The sequence below is a fragment of the Giraffa tippelskirchi genome, chromosome 5 (assembly GCF_054371585.1).
Source record: "Giraffa tippelskirchi isolate mGirTip1 chromosome 5, T2T-mGirTip1v1.2.pri, whole genome shotgun sequence".
NCBI lineage: Eukaryota > Metazoa > Chordata > Mammalia > Artiodactyla > Giraffidae > Giraffa > Giraffa tippelskirchi.
The window spans coordinates 42,667,080-42,687,456 of record NC_137279.1 but is presented as its reverse complement, the minus strand read 5'-3'; positions in this window follow the sequence as shown (position 1 = coordinate 42,687,456).

The following is a 20,377-nucleotide window of genomic DNA, read 5'->3' as shown; positions in this document are numbered from 1 at the left end:
TAATTCTCCAGGCCAGAAAACTGGAGTGAGTAGCTTTTCCTTTCTCCAGGGGATCTTCCCAACCCAGGGATTGAATCCAGGTCTCCCACATTACAGGCAGATTCTTTGCCAGCTGAGCCACCAGGGAAGCCCAAGAATACTGGAATGGGCTGCCTATCCCTTCTCCAGTGGACCTTCTGACCCAGGAATCCAACCAGGGTCTCCTGCATTGCAGGCAGATTCTTTACCAGCTGAGCTACCAAGGAAGCCCATTCCATCCACCAAATGATATTAATTGCAAGCAGAAAAAAAAAGATAATCTATGTACCATTTGGCTCTTAAAAAAGGTTAAGAATAAACAGAATTTTTCTAGAACAAATTGTCAAACTAAATGTAAGTCACTAAATCTATATGGAATTCGTCCAAGGATTGAAGGAATTCAAGGGCAACATTGCAAAACTGTAGTCATTTTCCAAAAGCAATTGCTAATAGCTCCCACAGCAGAAGGTTGTCATCATCATTAGCAACAGCTCCATAGCAGAAGGTTGTCTCCAATCTATTAGGACATTTTCCAACAAGGGACTGCAGAGTTGCTTCACTTTCATACTGAGGAAGGACATAGGTCTTTGATAAATAGGAAGACTTTGGAGAGTTAAGGAAGCATAACCTTCTAAGAGGAAGGTAGCCTTTTTCTGCCAGGGAAAACATTGGCTAACTAATTTACTTAATTTCTTTTGGATGGTAAACTGAAACACAGAAAAACAATAAGACATATTCTAAGGAAAATTTCTCCTCAAAACATTTTAATAGTTCTGAATTCTAAAATTAATTAAATAAATGGTATTAGTGGAGGTTCGGATAGGGAAAGTGTCCATTAACAAAGAAAAATTCAGCCCCAATTCTCCTTTTACCCCCCATGAGAATTAGCTTACTAAAACTTACGTCTAGTCATGCCTCTTGCCTGATCAAACCATTTAGTAGCTTTCGGAGTTGACAGAATAAAATGCAAGGTCTTACATGGCATAAAAGAATCTTCAACATGTGAGCTCTGTTTCAGCAGCTATCTCTCCAGCCAGGCTTCTCCAGTATTGATAAACTTGCCATTTTCTTTTTTCCCTCCAAGACTTTACACAAGCAGCTTCCTCTGCCCAGAATGTCTTACTTCCCTTTCTCCTACTAACACATTCCTGGTCACCTTTAAAAATCTGATTCAGAAGTCCTCTCCTCCATCGAGCCTCTTTGCCTCAATTTTGTCTTTGATACACACTTTAGCAAAACCCTTTTACTCTAGCTGAAAATATCTGCCTAGAATTATAACCTAAACATTGGTTCAAAGAATCACCTAGCATTAAAATTAAACATTAAAATTCTAATAAGAGATTGTAAGAGAAAAATGACAGAAGTGAGAGAGTCTCACGAGCTTTGAATAGGTTACAATATCCAGCCATTCTCATACTGACTTATTTACCAAAAGATTGGCAGCTTTCCCACAATCCCAGTAAGAGATGACTCAGGAGACAGAAGTATGGCAGCAAATTCATGAGCTCTGGAACCAGGTAGACTAGGATTATAAAGGTTGAAATATGGAACAAAATAAATATGTTAACATTTGTTTGTTTTGTATTATATAACAAATGCCAAAGAATTGATGCTTTCTTTAAAATAAATTTATTTATTTTAGTTGGGGGCTAATTACTTTACAATATTGTAGTGAATTGACGCTTTTAAACTGCGGTGTTGGAGAAGACTCTTGAGAGTCCCTTGGACTGCAAGGAAATCAAACCAGATAATCCTAAAGGAAATCAACCCTGAATATTCTTGGAAGGACTGATGCTGAAACTGAAGCTCCAGTTACTTTGGCAACTTGGTGTGAAGAGCCAACTCTTTGCAAAAGACCCTGATACTTGGAAAGATTGAAGGCAGGAGGAGAAGGAGACGACGGTGGACAAGATGGTTGGATGGCATCATTGACTCGATGGAGCAAGCTTCGGGAGATGGTGAAGGACGGGAAAGCCTGGCGTCCATGGGGTTGCAAAGAGTTGGACACAGCTGAGTGACTGAACAACAACAAAAACATTTATTTGTTTTGTAATATATAAAAAATGCTACCTTAATATTTAAAAATAAATTAAAAATCAGCTACATGGAAATTTAATATATTTCAGGCTGTGTGGTCCTCCTATTTCTAGGTCCATATATGGAGGCTAGGGGTTAAAGAAAATAGAAAAGAATAGGCAAACAAGAAAGGAACTAAGATATATATATATATGTATGTATGTATATATATATATGCTGCTACTGCTAAGTCGCTTCAGTCATGTCCGACTCTGTGCGACCCCATAGACGGCAGCCCACCAGGCTCCGCCGTCCCTGGGATTCTCCAGGCAAGAATACTGGAGTGGGTTGCCATTTCCTTCTCCAGTGCATGAAAGGGAAAAGTGAAAGTGAAGTCGCTCAGTCGTGTCCGACTCTTAGCGACCCCATGGACTGCAGCCTACCAGGCTCCTCCATCCATGGGATTTTCCAGGCAAGAGTACTGGAGTAGGGTGCCATTGCCTTCTCCGATATATATATATACACACATATATACACATATATATGGAATATTTGCATATCTATGTGTCATTTTTTCCCTCCCTTGCTTCATTTAACCTTCAAAAGCACATGATTAAGTACATGTTATAGTGTCTTCCTATTTTCCAGAGGGATAAACTGAGGCAAAGTGATGCTAAAGTATTTACCCCCATTCCCATGGCCAATAATAAGAAAAGAAGCATGAATTTAATTCCAGGAGTGATTGTAGTATCTATTTATGGTATTTAGTGTACTGGTATTTCAGAACAGACATGTAACTTGCTTCTGCTCAGTGAAACATGAGGGGAAGTCTGCAGGGTGGAGATGATGCTTAAGAGAAAGGCTACATGGTACATATTCTTCTCCATAGCTTTCCTTTCTGGATACGATTTAGCAGACCCTGTTAACTTAAAGGATCAGACAGTCATGTGCTTCAAGTGAACTTAATTGATAAGCTAAGTGGGGTAATTCACATTTCCAGGAATACTTAAGAATGGGCACGTGACCCTCACTGTTCTGCCCAAAGAGATAAGAAGGGAAATTATTTGGATGGACGTAATGGTCCAAAAAAAGATTTTGTTTTGCTTTATTAAATAAAAACAGAAGCACAAGGAAAAACTATTCCTTTCTGTGTTTAGATTTGCCATCAGCATGAGGTGCTTACAGTTGTAACAGTCATCTTGGGACCATGAGGTTAGTTATCCTAGAGTGATATGCCAGTTTGCTGAAGAAGGAATTGTGGAGAGGTAGAAAGAACCTAGGTTCCTGATGATATTGTTAAGTCGCTGAATTTACTAACCTATAATTGTCCTAACTCTGATTTTCTCTTTCCATGAGATAATATATTTCCTTGTATTTAAACCATTTTGCATTTGGTCTTTTGTGACCTCTACCTGAAATGTCCTAACCAATGAAGACTTTTATTCTCATGTTTACAGATAGTGGCTCCTTTTCCCTGTGTCTATGTGTAAGTGCTTTGTTGTTGCTGTTCAGTCACTCAGTCATGTCCAACTCTCTGCGACCCCATGGACTGCAGCCCATCAGGCTTTCCTGTCCTTCACCATCTCCTGAAGTTTGCTCAAACTCATGTCCATTGAGTCAGTGATGACATCCAACCATCTTGTCATGTGTGTGGAATAATGAAGGAAGGAGAAATGTATCTTTATTTATAAAAACTCAAGTTTCCTACCAGAGTCCTTAGAAAGTCAGTAGTTTTAGAGCAAAATTTTAAAGTGCAGGAAAAAGCTTCAGATTAATTTTCAGGATCAGAAATTCAAAACAGAAAAGGGAGAAGTACTACACAGCAGAATAGAAATATCCTAAGTATCGAATGTGTCTGTGTGTGTTTTCCCTCCTCTATAAGTTTCATTTTTATAAACTATCATGTAAGGGAACGTTTAATTTTAAGGAATCCTAAAGAGCCTCTTGATGAAAGTGAAAGAGGAGAGGGAAGAAGTTGGCTTAAAGCTTAACATTCAGAAAACTAAGATCATGGCATCTGGTCCCATCACTTCATGGGAAATATAAGGGGAAACAGTGGAAACAGTGTCAGACTTTATTTTTTTGGGCTCCAAAATCACTGAAGATAGTGATTGCAGCCATGAAATTAAAAGATGCTTATTCCTTGGAAGGAAAGTTATGACAAACCTAGACAGCATATTTAAAAGCAGAGACATTACTTTGCCAACAAAAGTCCATCTAGTCAAGGCTACGGTTTTTCCAGTAGTCATGTATGGATGTGAGAGTTGGATGGTGAAGAAAGCTGAGGGCTGAAAAATTGATGCTTTTGAAGTGTGGTGTTGGAGAAGACTCTTGAGAGTCCCTTGGACTGCAAGGAGATCCAACCAGTCCATCCTAAAGGAAGTCAGTCCTGGGTGTTCATTGGAAGGTCTGATGTTGAAGCTGAAACTCCAATACTTTGGCCACCTCATGCGAAGAGTTGACTCATTGGAAAAGGCCCTAATGCTGGGAAGGATTGAGGGCAGGAGGAGAAGGGAACGACAGAGGATGAGATGGCTGGATGGCATCATCGACTCGATGGACATGGGTTTGGGTAAACTCCGGGAGCTGGTGATGGACAGGGAGGCCTGGCATGCTGCGGTTCATGGGGTCGCAAAGAGTCAGACACGACTGAGCGACTGAACTGATCTGATATGTTGTCTTCTGTTTTTCAAGGGCCCTCTGTTCCTTATCAGTTCCTGGAAAACAGGAATGAGCACAGCTGCATGCAGTTCTCAGGACTGAGGCCATGAGACGGAACGCATACGTGGATTCCTTTCAGTAACCTTTTACTTATCTATAAAACTGCTTAGTCGTATTCCTATTTTCAAGACATGGATTGTCTTCTGGCCCTGTGACGATTGTTATTCCCTTAGTTACTGTTGTTATGCATCTGGTTTTAGTGTGTTTGCTCAACTTTGTTTTTTGCCTAAAGCTTCCTTGTATAATAATATATAAGCACACGCTGCCATGAATAAAGCACCCTTGTTTCACTCGAGACTTGGGTCCCCCGCATCCTTCTTTACCTCGCTTTCTCATCGTCGACTCTCGGCCCCAGGTCCTGGTCTGTAAAGATCATAACAAGTGGCACCCGAACAGGGGACCTGGAGTACGCCCTTGGCAAGCGGACGGAGTGACTGTGGACCTACGGAGGTCGGTAAGTGCGGGTTATGGGACAAACGGCTGGAAAGCCCCACCACTTTTCTACTTTGCTTCATCATTTCTTTAAAGTTCAAGGACTTTGGGTTTCGCTCCAGCGAATAGAGGCTTGTCTCCAAACGGTGGTTGAACATAATCCCTGGTTCCCCGATGAAGGCAGTTGCGATTTAGAAATTTGGAACCCGGTTAAAGAGAATGTTGAAGGAGCCGCTAGACAGGGAAAAAATATTCCAATAGATTTCTGACCCTTATGGGCCCTCTTTAAAGCCGTGATTTTGCCATTTCAAGGTAATTCTAATATTACCTTGAATATTACCCCCCTAATATTCAACAACAGGCAGGACACTTGTTACATGAAAATGAATTAGGTGATGAAACTTTACAAAAGGCCCAATTAGAACAACATAAAATATTTCAAAATTTTCCCACCAGCCCTGCTCTGACTGCCCCAAGTGCTCCTCTTCCTCTTGCAACGGGCGCCAAACCGAAAGTCCCTTCAACTCACGGACAAGATGACTCTGACAATGACTCTTCTGAGGCTCTTTTTGACACTAAAGCTGACAATACTTTCCTTGATGACAATGATAAGCCTTTAGCACACACGCTTTAACCTCTGAGCCACCAGGGAAGCCCTGTATGTATGAGAAAACACTATCTACTCATTCTCCTTCACAACGAAGCCTTTCTGAGTTACTGGCTTTACAGTCTCGAATCTCTGAGGCTGATGACTTTCCCGCTTTTCCTGTTTTAAGAAATCCTAACGCTCAAGGGTATTGGAGAAGACTCTTGAGAGTCCCTTGGACTGCAAGAAGATCCAACCAGTCCATCCTAAAGGAGATCAGTCCTGAGTGTTCATTGGAAGGACTGATGTTGAAGCTGAAACTCCAATACTTTGGCCACCTCATGCTAAGAGTTGACTCATTGGAAAAGACCCTGGTGTTGGGAAGGATTGGAGGCAGGAGGAGACAGGGGCGACAGAGGATGAGATAGCTGGATGGCATTACCGACTCTATGGACACAGGTTTGGGTAGACTCCGGGAGTTGGTGATGGACAGGGAGGCCTGGCACGCTGCGATTCATGGAATCGCAAAGAGTCGGACACGACTGAGCAACTGAACTGAACTGAATGCTCGAGGGCAAATAATCCCTCAATATGAAGGCATTGATTTTTCTTACATGCAACAAATGAAAAAAGCTGTAACTATGTATGGCCCTCATTCGCCTTTTACTGAGGAACTTTAAAACACTTTGGCATCTTCTATTGGAAATTTTGTTCCTTATGATTGAAGACTTGATAAAGGCTCTTCTTAAACCAGGAAAATGTATTCAATGGGCAATGTGGTTTGAGGATGTGGCCCGAGATCGCGCCAATTCTAATGCCAATTCTAATGCTCGAGCTGGCGCTCCCCAAAACCAAATTACTTTTGAAATATTAACCGGTACAGGGCAATTTGATGCAGTGGAAGCTCAAACACAACGCCCTCCTTTATTGCATGAGCAATTGAAGAAGTTGCTCTTGAAGCTTGGGATCGAATTACTCCTCAGGGGGAACCAAAAGGCAGCTACACAAAAATATTTCAAGGACCTAATGAAGCCTATGCTGATTTTTTAGCTAGATTGGAAGTTGCTATTTCCCATAGTGTTATCGGAGAAAAAGCCAAAAGGCAGCTAGAAAAACTGCTTGCTTATAAGAATGCAAATCAGGAATGTCAAAGAGCTATCGCTCCAATTCGTGAGACCGGGACTGTTATTGATTATTTGAAGGCTTATCACAATTTAGGATCTGAAACTCAAAAAATGCAAATGTCAGCTGAAACAATGGCTGCTGCCTTTAAAAAGGGAAATGAAGGATGTTTTACATGTGAAGATAAGACCCATTTAAAGAAGGATTGTCCTAAAAGGCACACAGAAAAAAATTAAAACTGTTAAAAATCCTCCAGGAATTTGCCCTTGTTGCCGTAAGGGGATACAATGGGCCAGGGAATGTCAATCTAAATATAATATTGAAGGTAAGCCTATTTCGGGAAACTCCAAACTGGGGACTCCCCAGGTCCCCATAAACAAAAACCAAGGGCAAACTCCATCTTTTCCCTCAAACCCTCAACATCCAGCAGTGCTGCCATCGATATACCAGCCCTAAATGATTTTCTCCTTTTTCTCAAGCAGTCCTTTCTAGAATACCTACCGGACTTGTTGGACCCCTACCCCCGCAAACCTTCGGTCTTTTACTTGGCCAATCTAGTTTGACTTCTAAAGGAATACTGTTTATCCTGGAGTAATTGATTCAGATTATAAGGGAGAAATTCAAATTATGATGTCATCTCAGATACTATGGCAATTCAAAAAGGGGGACAAAATTGCTCAATTACTTCTATTACCTTACATTTCTATTAACTTCTCTAATGATGTATGGACAGGTGAATTCAGCAGTACAGATCAAAAACAATCCTTATGAACATCAATAATATCTGAATATACCCGACCAAATATAAATATCAAAATTAATGGCAAAAAATTTTCTGGTCTTCTTGATACTAGATCCGATATTACTATTATCTCCAAACATTTATGGCCCAAATCTTGGCCTATACAGAGAATTTCTTGCCAAATTGTGGGAGTTTCTCAAACCAGAGTACAAGAGGTTTATCAAAGTGTCCAAAAATATCCATGTGAGGGACCAGAAGGTTAGCCTGCAACATTACGACTTTATGTGATAGATGCACCCCTTAATTTAATAGGAAGAGATTTACTTATGCAATGGCAAGCGCAAATATGTATTCCACATTTTTCCTAGGGACCACTGCTCACTTAACAAAATAACTTGGAAAAGTGACGAGCCTATTTGGACAGAGCAGTGGCCCCTTACAAAAGAGAAATTAGTGGCTGCTAAAGAACATATCAATACACAATTAAAATTAAAACATATTGAGAAATCTTGTTCTCCTTGGAATTCTCCCATTTTTGTAATAATAATAAAAAAAAAAAATCTCACAAATGGCGTCTCTTAACAGACTTTCAAAAAGTTAATACATCTATGAAACCTATGGGTACATTACAACCAGGAATTCCACCACCTACCACTATTCCTCAAAACTGGCACATTATTATTATAGATTTACCAGATTGCTTTTTTACTATACCTTTACACCCTCTAGATCGAGAAAGATTTGCTTTCTCTCTTCCTTTTCCTAATCATGTTGGGCCTCATAAATGGTATCAATGGACTGTATTGCCTCAAGAAATGATGAATTTGCCCATCATATGCCAATATTATGTAGCCAAGGCCCTTGAACCTGTGAGAAAACAATTTCTTGACTTTCTTGTTATTCATTATATGGATGATACATTATTTTCAGCTCCATCTGTTTTAGAAACTCAACATATGTTTGACATAGCTCAGTGATGCTTAAAAGACTCTGGATTAATTATTTCCCCTGAAAAAATTCAAACCTCTACACCTTACCATTACTTAGGATCTATTGTTAATAGACAACATATTAGTCCCCAATTAACACAAATTCGTGTTGATAAATTATCAACCTTGAAGGATTTTCAAAAACTTTTAGGTGATATAAACTGGATTAGACCCTCTTTAGGCATTGCAAATTATCAACTGACTAATTTAATTAATACTTTGAAAGGAGATCCTGATTTAAATAGCCCTCGTTCACTTTCACAAGAGGCATGAGGGGAACTCTGTTTAGTACAAAATAAATAACAAAAACAATTTCTTACTCGTATTAGACTTGAATTACCTCTAGAGTTGTTTATACTTCCCTCTCTCCATTCTCCCACTGGACTTCTTGCCCAACAAGAACACCCAATAGAATTGATCTATAACCATTTTAGAGGGACAAAGTTACTTACACCCTATCTTGATTTGATTGCTCTAATAATTATCAATGGGAGAAATAGAACTAAGACTTTAATTGGCTCCAATCCTCATAAAATTGTATTACCTATTAATAAAGCTCAATTTGAAAATACATTACAAACTTCTACTGATTTCCAAATAGCCTTCTTGGACTATTTTGGAGAAATTTCATTTCATTATCCCTCTAATAAACTTTGGAATTTCTTCAAGAATACTGAATTTATTATCTCTCACATTGTTACATCACAACCTATACCTCAAGCTGATGTTTTCTATATCAGTTCAGTTCAGTCAGTTCAGTAGGTCAGTCATGTCCAACTCCCTGAGACCCCAAGAACTGCAGCACGTCAGGCCTCCCTGTCCATCACCAACTCCTGGAGTTTACTCAGACTCATGTCTATCTAGTCAGTGATGCCACCCTGCATCAGGGTCTTTTCCAATGAGTCAACTCTTCGCATGAGGTGGCCAAAGTATTGGAGTTTCAGCTTTAACATCAGTCCTTTCAATGAATACCCAGGACTGATCTCCTTTAGGATGGACTGATAGGATCTCCTTGCAGTCCAAGGGACTCTCAAGAGTCTTCTCCAACACCACACTTCAAAAGCATCAATTCTTCAGTGCTCAGCTTTCTTTATAGTCCAACTCTCACATCCATACATGACTACTGGAAAAACCATAGACTTGACTAGACAGACCTTTGTTGGCAAAGTAACGTCTCTGCTCTTTAATATGTTGTCTAGGTTGGTCATAACTTTCCTTCCAAGGAGTAAGCATCTTTTAATTTCATGCCTGCAATCACCATCTTCAGTGATTTTGGAGCCTGAAAAAATAAATTCTGACACTGTTTCCACTGTTTCCCCTTATATTTCCCATGAAGTGATGGGACCGGATGCCATGATCTTAGTTTTCTGAATGTTGAGCTTTAAGCCAACTTCTTCCCTCTCCTCTTTCACTTTCATCAAGAGGCTTTTTACTTCCTCTTCACTTTCTGCCATAAGAGTGGTGTCATCTGCATATCTGAGGTTATTGATATTTCTCCCAGCAATCTTGATTCCAGCTTGTGCTTCTTCCAGCCCAGCTTTTCTCATGATGATATAGATGGGACTAAAAACACCGAAGCCTCATTCTGGTCTCTCAAAAAATATAAAGTCTTTTATACTAAATTTCACTCTGCTCAACAAAATGAATTATATGCTCTTATTCAGGTTATTCACCTACATCCTTACCCTATTAATATAGTTTCTGACTCCTCATATTCAGTTTTTGTATTAAGAAATATAGAAACTTTTACCATAAATTCTAATCAATCTATCATCCAACAACTTTTTCTTGAATTACAATCTATTATTAGGGACCACACTTTCTCCATTTATATTACCCGTATCCAAGCACATTCCAGTCTTCCCGGTCCTATGATTCATGGTAATGAACAAGCTGATAAACTTGTTTCTTTTGCTACTCCCGAGGAACAACATGCTCTATTGCAAAATAATGCTGGCTCCTTATACCAGATTTGGAAAATTTCATACTGCCATGCTAAAGAAATCATTAATAATTGCTCTACTTGTAGACCCCTACATCTTCGACCCATTGCACAAGGTATCAATCCTCAAAGATTACAACCCAATAAATTATGACAAATGGATGTAACTCATTGCCCTGAACTTTCTCCATCTTCTTTCTTACATGTCTGTATGGACATAAATTCTTCTTTTATCTGGGCCACACCTCTTTGAGGTGAGGCTACAGGGCACATTATAACTCACCTATTAGCTTGTTTTGCACTAATGGAAACTCCTAGTTCTATAAAAACAGACAATGGCCCTGCCTATACTTCTAGGCAATTTAAACAATTTTTACAATCATTTTCTATTCAACATATTACAGGTATTTCTTATAATCCACAAACACAGGACATAGTTGAATGAACACATCACACACTGAAACTACAAATAAAAAAAAAAACTAAAAAGGGGGGAATATACAGGAACATTTCTATCTTTCTTATCCAGAGCAGATTTTAGTAGATCTCAACACTATATACTGTCTAATCCTATAACTATTGTTAATACAACTCTATTTGTTCTAAATTTTTTAAACTTACCACAAGGAGATATCTTAACAAGAGCAGAAAAACATTTCAAGGAATTGAAGGACACTTCTCTTCCTCTGCCCATTTGGCATCAAGATGGGCTAACTAAACAATGGAAATCTGGGAAATTAATCTTACAGGAAAAGGGGTATGCTTGTATTTTTCCAGATAGATCCAACGAAATCAAGTGGCTCCCCCTTTGAAAGATCTGCCCCAGGGAAGCCTCCAGCGTTCAAAATAGAGAAGAAACGACGAAATCCCCAAGAGGAAGAAATTCTGATACAGGCCATGGCAGCTCTAAAAATCTCCAAGAAGCACCACCCTTGATGTCATCGACTTCATGATCTCCCTACTTGAGGGCAGATAAAAACCCTTACTAATCAAGCTGAAAATCTGGTTTCTCAACAGGGAATGCCTCGGAATCTGGAAAATATTTTTGTTGCTATGCTTGCTTTGCTTGCTTTTGCTTCTCCCATTCAAGCTGATTTGATTAATCATACTTATTGGGCCTATATACCTAACCCCTCTTTATTGCAGGTTATAAAATAGACAGATAAAGGACCGGTTGTATCCACCAATGACTCAGTACATATGCCTCCTCCTTGGAGTTTGGAGGGGCCCTCTCATCCTGAGAAAGAAAAAAAAAACTAATTAATATTTCTCTAGGTTATGAAGTCCTTCCTCTATGCATGAGTCCAGCAGAATTATGCATTAATGTTAGCCGACAAACATGGGCTTTCATCCTGCCTCCAAAAAAGAACTTTCACACATTGCTTGGATTGTTTACTGCCCTTTCTTTCTGAGAACCATGTCAACACTACTAAAACTCTAGGAAAAGGACAAAAATCATTATGCAAGGGGTTTACTTTTAAGAACTTTAAATATACTCCTATTTATTGGGAAAGATGTCAAGCTAAATCAGGGAAATTAATGTTTTTGGCCAATTACACCATTGTCGATTGGGGATCCCATGGTATGTGGTTATCTAACTGTTCAGATGATATTAACAGCACTGTATGTGATTATGCTACTCAAGTAGCATGGAAAGTTACCAAAACTACGATGGAACATTTCCATGACAAAGGACTCCTTGGCTGGCTTGACGGCGAAATGGCACCCCCTCGCCCTCGAATCGTCCTTGATAAACGGATTGGGCCTGAATAATGGGACATCTGGAAACTTGCTGTGAGCACTGAAGAACTTGGAACTTGGACTGGATATTTCACAGGGACCAGTCGTAGTCATAGTAACTATTCCTTTCATTATAATCATTCATATTTCATATAGGCTTGTGTTCCCCTTCCTTTTGTTATAGCCATAGGGAACTTGCAATTTAATAAGACTTTACATTCTGTGACTTGTGTAGATTGCAAATTGTATACTGGTCTTAATTTCTCTATTTCTCTGAAAAACGAATCCCTTTTGATTCTTCGATCTCGATGTAATCTGTGGTTGCCAGTAGATCTTCAACGACCCTGGGAAGAAGGTCCCCTGGCAGGACTTGCCTCCTGGCTATTCACTAAATTACTCCGGTGATCTAAACGATTCATTGGATGGTTAATTCTTAGCATTTTGGGATTAATAATCATTTGCACCACTGCTGCTGTCACAGGCATTGCTTTACAAACCTCAATTCAAACACAAAACTTTATTCAAAATTGAACCAAGGATGCTCATACTATGTGGGCCACTCAGTCTTAGATAGATGAGGAAGTTCAAGATGAAATACAGGAACTAAAAACAGCCATCAAATGGGTTGGAAATCAATTAATAGATTTACAAAAACAAGTAATACTAAAATGTGATTGGAATTCTACTCAATTTTGTATTATCCCTGTATGGTTCAACTATAGTGCCTACAACTGGGAACAAATCAAATTTCATTTGCAAGACATACATGATAATGCTTCCCTAAATATACAGTTATTACAAAAGGAAATCTTTGAAACCTTCTCTAAAAGTCTGCCCTCTTCCAATAATTTGGAAACTTTAGCTGAACAGCTAGCTGATCAATTATCTGGGCTAGACCCTTGAAGATGTTTCCAAAGTGTTACTCATAGTATTGGGTCTGGTGCTGTAACATTGATAATTGTCCTGGTAATTATATTTGTTGTATACCAATGTCTTTCAACAAAAATTGTTCAAACTAAACAAACTCAATTGGTGAGGGCCTTTTTCACAAAAATAATAAAAAAGGGGGAATTATCAGGGAACGTTTAATTTTAGGGAATCCTATATGTTGTTTTCTGTTTCTCAAGGGCCCTCTGTTCCTTATCAGTTTCTGGAAAACAGGAACGAGCAAAACTGCACCCAGTTCTCAGGACTAAGGTCATGAGACGGAACGCATATGTGGATTGCTTTCAGTAACCTTTTACTTTTCTGTAAAACTAGTTAGTCGTGCTCCTATTTCCAAGACATGGATTGTCTTCTGGTCCTGTGACGATTGTTATTCCCCTAGTTACTGTTGTTATGGCCCTATGACAACTGTTATTCCCTTAGTTACTGTTGTTATGTGCCTGGTTTCAGTGTTTTTGCTCAACATTATTTTTTGCCTAAAGCTTCCTTGTATAACAATATATAAGCACACGCTGCCATGAATAAAGCACCCTTGTTTCACTCGAGACTTGGGTCCCCCACATCCTTCTTTTTGTCGCTTTCTCTTCGTCGACTCTCGTCCCCAGGTCCCGGTCTGTAAAGACCATAACACTATCAGAGACCCAAAAACCTCAAACTAAGACATTATTGGATGGTTTCCTGTCAGGGTTATGATTGGGGCAAAATTCAAAGGCAGTAGGAAATCCCAAGTATGAGGACCTACAGATAATATCTCATTTCATGCTCAAAGTCAACTTGCTTCTCCACTGGGGCAGAAAATGCAAACAGAATAAGTCAAATCTGGGGAGATCCTAGAGAATATATCTATTTGTTGTCTCCTCAGAATTCCCCTCGCCCTTTCCCAGCAATTTCTGATTTCCATTTAAAGATCCATGTATTTCAAGGGAAACTCAATCCTGTCTCTGTGCCTGATTCAGAGCAAGGATGACTCAAATTAAGTCAATGAATACATTTCACCCCCCAGGCCACTGCGATGGGTAAGGAGCTGGTCCAGTCAGGACGACTTGCAGAATGGCTGTTGGGAATTCAGGGCAAACCCATTCTTCTCTTTCCTGATACATGAAGTACCCTGTAGTCTTGAGATTTCTGGCCACCATCTTGGGATCAGTCTCAGGATGAAACTGCTATCAAAAACCAGATCCCTGGTGACACTGTTGAGACATTAAATCAAACCTTATCTGAAGCCACCTCCCACTTCTGGAATTTTCCACTTCACTATCCAATATATTTCCTTTTGTTTTAAGCCAATTTGAACTTGGGCAGCAGGTGGTGGGCAGGGGGTGGGGGTCATTTACAACTTAAAGTCTCCTAAGTGATGCAATCAGTGGAATTATCCAGTGCTTTCTTCTCATTTTACAAATGAGGCTTACGGGGAACTGACACAAACAAGGTCAAATAGATGCATAGGTGATGGTTTTGTTAGGTAGTTAGAATAGGAAACAGGAGGCCAAAATGGTGGTGGCTAAAAGACAAGGAAGGGAAAAGCCCTTGATGCGAAAATGGAACAAAAGAAGGTCAAAGGAAGGTCCGAGGACCAGAGTAAGAACTTCAGGTAGAAGAGCACTCCTGGCTAAGCCCAATTTACATAAGGCAGGCTCAGGGGGAGGAAAAAAACATATAAAAAGCGGAGCCAAAGCACTCTCCCCCCGCCTTTTTCTCTCTCTGGCGCGCTGGGGAGGTCTTCTCTTCCTGTCTTTGGGTCGACGGTGGGCAGGCCCTCATGCCTCAAGGATGGATTTTCCTGCTATTATCTAAATAAAATAGAGCTGTAACACTGGTTTGTCTAACAGCTATAACATGGTCTGTCCAAGACCCGAGAGCCATGACCCGCCGAGGGCTCTAATGTCCGTCACTCCAAATCTTTGTTGTGACGTGACAAGAACTGAGGAGCATACACTCGTGTGACAGTTTGATACTAGAAGATGAATTTCCTAACTCCTAGTCTGTTCTTTTCTCATAAATTTCTCTGCCCACAAAATTACATGTTGTTTTTATTTAGTTGCTAAGTCACGTCCAACACTTGGCAGCCCTATGGCTATAGCCCACCAGCCTCCTCTGTCCATGGGGTGTGTGTGTGTCTGTGTGTGTGTGTGTGTGTGTGTATGTGTGTATAAGCAGTATATATAGAAGAATATGATTTGGGCAGCTCTGTGACTAATCCAACTTCACCTATTTTCCTTTTTATTCTTTATTGAGAAGATACTTTGTACGTCTCACATTTTCTCCCTCCATCCCTCCTTCCTTCCTTCCCTTTTTCCCTCCTTATTTATCATGTCACTCTTATTTGAAAGGAGAAAATCCTGTCTGTTTCAGCTAAGCATGTGTCAGGCCTAGTGGTTGCTATGGAAATACTCAGAGAAAATACCTGAAAAGACATATCAAAGTGAAAAATGATCTTTTCTCCAAGCAAGGAATATAGAGATGAAATGAGTTACCTTACAAAGCCGCATACTACCTGTCACTGAAGTATAAACCAGAAAGCTTGCATTTTCTAACCAAATGTTTGGATTTTGTAACTGTGCCAGCAAAATGCCTGCATCCCAGTGCTCTGCTTCCTGAAGACCCAAAGACTAGTCCATGGTCCTGCTCTTTTTTATAGTAAAGCATTTCCCCTTGGTAACTTATCTTCCCCCTTCTTATTTTCAGAAAAATGACAACCTTCCCTATTTCCTGAAAGCACTTAAATATAAACTATTTATTCATTTTTAAAATTATTAACTCATTTATTCAAGAATATTTGTTGATCACCTGCTACATGACAGGTACTATGCTAGGTCCTGGAGATCCAGTGGTGAGCAAGACACAGATCATTTTTAAACAAAAATTAAATTCCTGATAATATCTGTCCTGTAGAGAGAAGGAAAGAAATGGAACAGTGGTGTTAATCAGTTTCTTTTCTTAAAAAAATCATTCTAAAATAAATGTGAAAGTTGTTAGCATTTGGAAAATTTTAGTTGTTGATTACATGGGTACTTGTTATTTTTTTTATTATTTCTTCTATTTTTTCAATTGAAAAACAGTTTGTAAGCATAAATAAAAGGTACGCTAATAAGACATCAGACTAAAGTGTGTCGAGGATTGAGGTGGGGGGAAAATGCGAGACCGGTGAGTTTTGATCATTCTTTCAAGATAGTTGGCAGATAAGGGAGGAGAAAGAGAGTGTAAAAGAAAGATGAGGATCAAGTCATTTTCTCCCTATTGGGAAAGACTTGAGCAAGTTCAAATGCGAATGGAAAGGACCTGATTGAGAGGGAAGGTTTGAATATGCAAAAGACAGAAGGGGAAGTTGTTCCAAAAAGGATAGAGTGGAAGGATCCAAAGCAGAGAGAGAGAGGCCAGGGTTAGAATAGACAGCTTGCCTCTCTTTCTACATCAGAAAACAAGGTACTGATGTAGTTAAGTTTGTGGTCTTCATGGTTAAAAACTGAGGGTGCTCTGGTTGATGGTTCCATAAGGCAAACACTCACACACACACACACACACAAAATCTAAAACTTCAGAAAGATCAGAAGTCATTGTGGGGGCTGGCTTACTTAGCTCTTCATTGCTAAGCTGAGCAGAATGCCATCTCACTATTGAAATCCAGGTTCTCTTGACTTCTGCCCACTCCAGGAATGCTAACTGCTGCTATTAACTTCGCACTGTCAAAAGAGTCCAAAGATTTTTTTTTTCTTCTCATCTTTACAACAGCTGTCTTGATTCAGGACTTCTTCATCCTTTATTTAGATTATTTCAATAGCTTCCTAATTGACCTTCCTGTCCCAATCCAGTTTCCACACTGAAAAAGGAATTTTATTGCTAAAACATAATTTTATTAAAAGAATTCCCATGGCTAAAACTGCTCCATAGTTTTTCACTTATTTTGAGATGAAGGCCCGCCTCCTACAGCCAACACATAAGATGCTTTATAACCTGGACCTGGTCTGAGCTTGATCTTTCCTCCCTGTACACTCGTTCTCTAAACTGTACTGAAATGCTTACAGTTCCTCCAGTTTCACCATGCCCTGTCTTGTCTGTGGGCTTTTACACTTTCTTCTGTTCCTTCCCCTTCTCCTCTCTATAATCCCTTACCTTGAAAGATTTTACCCACATGGTCAGCCAGCCGTATGATGATGATTCACAATGATGATGACGTGTATTTTCAGCCTAGGCTCTTTTCAGGGCTCTAAAGTCACATCCAGAAGCCTTGTCAACATTTCCTTTTGGAGGGATCATGGAGATTTCAAGCTTAACACCATTAGACTAATTTCAGATCTACTTTCAAAACTTTGTTGAGTCTGGTTGGCCCAACAAGGAACAGGCAACTATTCTTGTTCCCAAACAGTATGTTATATACCAGGCAGGGATGAACATGGAATGATAGGTGCAAGAAGAGAAAGTTTCTCAACTATGCCAAAGTGAGATATGACCTCCTAAAGAAATGATATAGAAGAGGAACATTTTTAACACAACCAAATCTCAGTATTACTCCTCCATCTTTGGATCCAGAAAGTCCGTTGGTCAATTAACAGCACCACCTCCTCCTTGGTTGGCAGATGTCCCTGACTTTGAATATAAACATCTGACATTTTCTAATTTAGACTCCTCCACAAGAGCTGGACTGCCATCCGGCCTTGGCACCCAGCTCAGTTCCTCTGTTGCAAGTCCTGACTCCAAAATACTGTGTGATAATAAAATACGAGATCATAGTTTGGAAATAGAGTGTGCATCTGGTGTGGACTGTTGTTTTGGTTTAATTAGGACTTGCTGTTTCCTGAACTCCTATCATTTCACTTGATGAATTGTATTAGTTACTTGCTCTACAGACTTTGAACATGAGGCATTTATCAGGGGAAATGACTCCTTCTTTCCCCTTTAGAAGTTAACTTTTGGTGCATTTAAAAAAGCAACTGTGTCTGTTTGTTTGGTTATTATCAATCTCTAGGATTACAAATATCTGATATTTGCTTCTCTGTAGGAAGAAGGGCCTGGCTTCGACATGCATTCAGCACATTCTAATGTGCTCCTATGTGCACAGTACAATGGGAGTTATGAAAACAGGTGAAACAGTCTTTTCTCTTCTAGGAATTCTCAAACTAGTTCAAGAGACAGATCCGCTGATAAGTTAACTAACAGTTTAAGGTAGACCAAGATAAGAGACATAATAGAGGCAATTATCCCTGTCATTTGTTTATCCTGGCTCAGTTTACAAAGAAATTCCATGAACATCACAGCCTTTGATCCTCACAAGGGCTATAGGAGATAGGTGTTATTATCCTCGATTTAGAGTCACAGATAACCAAGGCTCAGAGAGATTAAATGTCTTGCCCATGTTCCGAAGGCTAATAATTGACACATGAATCTTTTGATCCAGCAGAGCACAATGGAAGGACAGAGGAAGGAGAGAACAACTTAAGTCAAAACGGTAAGAGAAAGTCTTACGGAGAAGGTATGATCTAAGTTGAGTCTCTACTGTCTGGAACAGAAGTAAAAGGGAAAGGTATTCCAAAGAGGAGAAACTTTTAAGTAAACAGATCTGTGGAAGTGGGAAAATAGAAAGCAACCTGAGTAACTAAGACATTCCACCAAAACTAATGGAACAAAACATTTTTCTGGTGGTTCAGTGGTTACCACTCTGTTCTTCCAATGCAGGGGCCTCAGATTTGATCCCAGTTCTGGGACCTACTTCAATGAAGTACTACTTCTACTTCTGCTTTATTGACTACGCCAAAGCCTTTGACTGTGTGGGTCACAACAAACTGGAAAATTCTTCAAGAGATGGGAATACCAGACCATCTGACCTGCCTCCTGAGAAATCTGTATGCAGGTCAAGAAGCAACAGTTAGAACTGGACATAGGACAACAGACTGGTTCCGAATAGGAAAAGGAATACATCAAGTCTGTATATTGTCACCCTGCTTATTTAACTTATATGCAGAGTATCTCATGTAAAATGCTGGGCTGGATGAGGCACAAACTGGAATCAAGATTGCCAGGAGAAATGTCAATAACCTCAGATATGCAGATGACATCACCCTTATGGCAGAAAGTGAAGAAGAACTAAAGAGCTCTTGATGAAAGTGAGAGAGGAGAGTGAAAAAGCTGGCTTAAAACTCAATATTCAGAAAACTAAGATCATGGCATCCGGTCCCATCACTTCATGGCAAATAGATGGGGAAACAATGGAAAGAGTAAGAGACTTTATTTTTTTGGGTTCCAAAATCACCGCAGATGGTGACTACAGCAATGAAATTAAAAGACATTTGCTCCTTGGCAGAAAAGCTATGACCAGCCTAGACAGCATATTAAAAAGCAGAGACATTATTTTGCCAACAAAGGTCCATCTAATCAAAGCTATGGCTTTTCCAGTAGTCATACATGGATGAGAGTTGGACTATAAAGAAAGCTCAGCATCGAAGAATTGATGCTTTTATACCGTGATGTTGGAGAAGGCTCTTGAGAGTCCTTTGGACTGCAAAGAGATCAAACCAGTCCATCCTTAAGGAAATCAGTCCTGAATATTGATTGGAAGGACTGATGCTGAAGCTGAAACTCCAATACTTTGGCCACCTGATGCAAAGAACTGACTCACTGGAAAAGACCCTGGTTGGATGGCATCACCAACTCAATGCACATGAGTTTGAGTAAGCTCTGGGAGTTAGTGATGGACAGGGAAGCCTGGCGTGCTGCAGTTCATGGGGTCGCAAAGATTCAGACACGACTCAGCTACTGAACTGAACTGAACTGGGACCTAAGATCCTGACAGGGCCCCCCCCAAAAAAAAAAACCCATGGAGCAAATTAATAGAACAAATATAAATTGGATATTATATTAATTACTTGACATAAACTCAAAAGAAAAATGTTATTACTCTGAAGGATTATGTAGGTTGAGGGGAAAACATAAACACAAAACCAGTAAGATTAATATAAGAGAATACCTACTTAGTAGTCCTACTGGGAAGTACACATAATATAGGAATAGGGTTTTTATTTGTATTTATATTTTAGTTTACTGTTACACTGACTGCAGGGAGGGTGGTTTTTAAAGAAATGTGTGAATATTAAATTGCACTAAAGAAATCAATGTTTTAGGAGATACTAGAC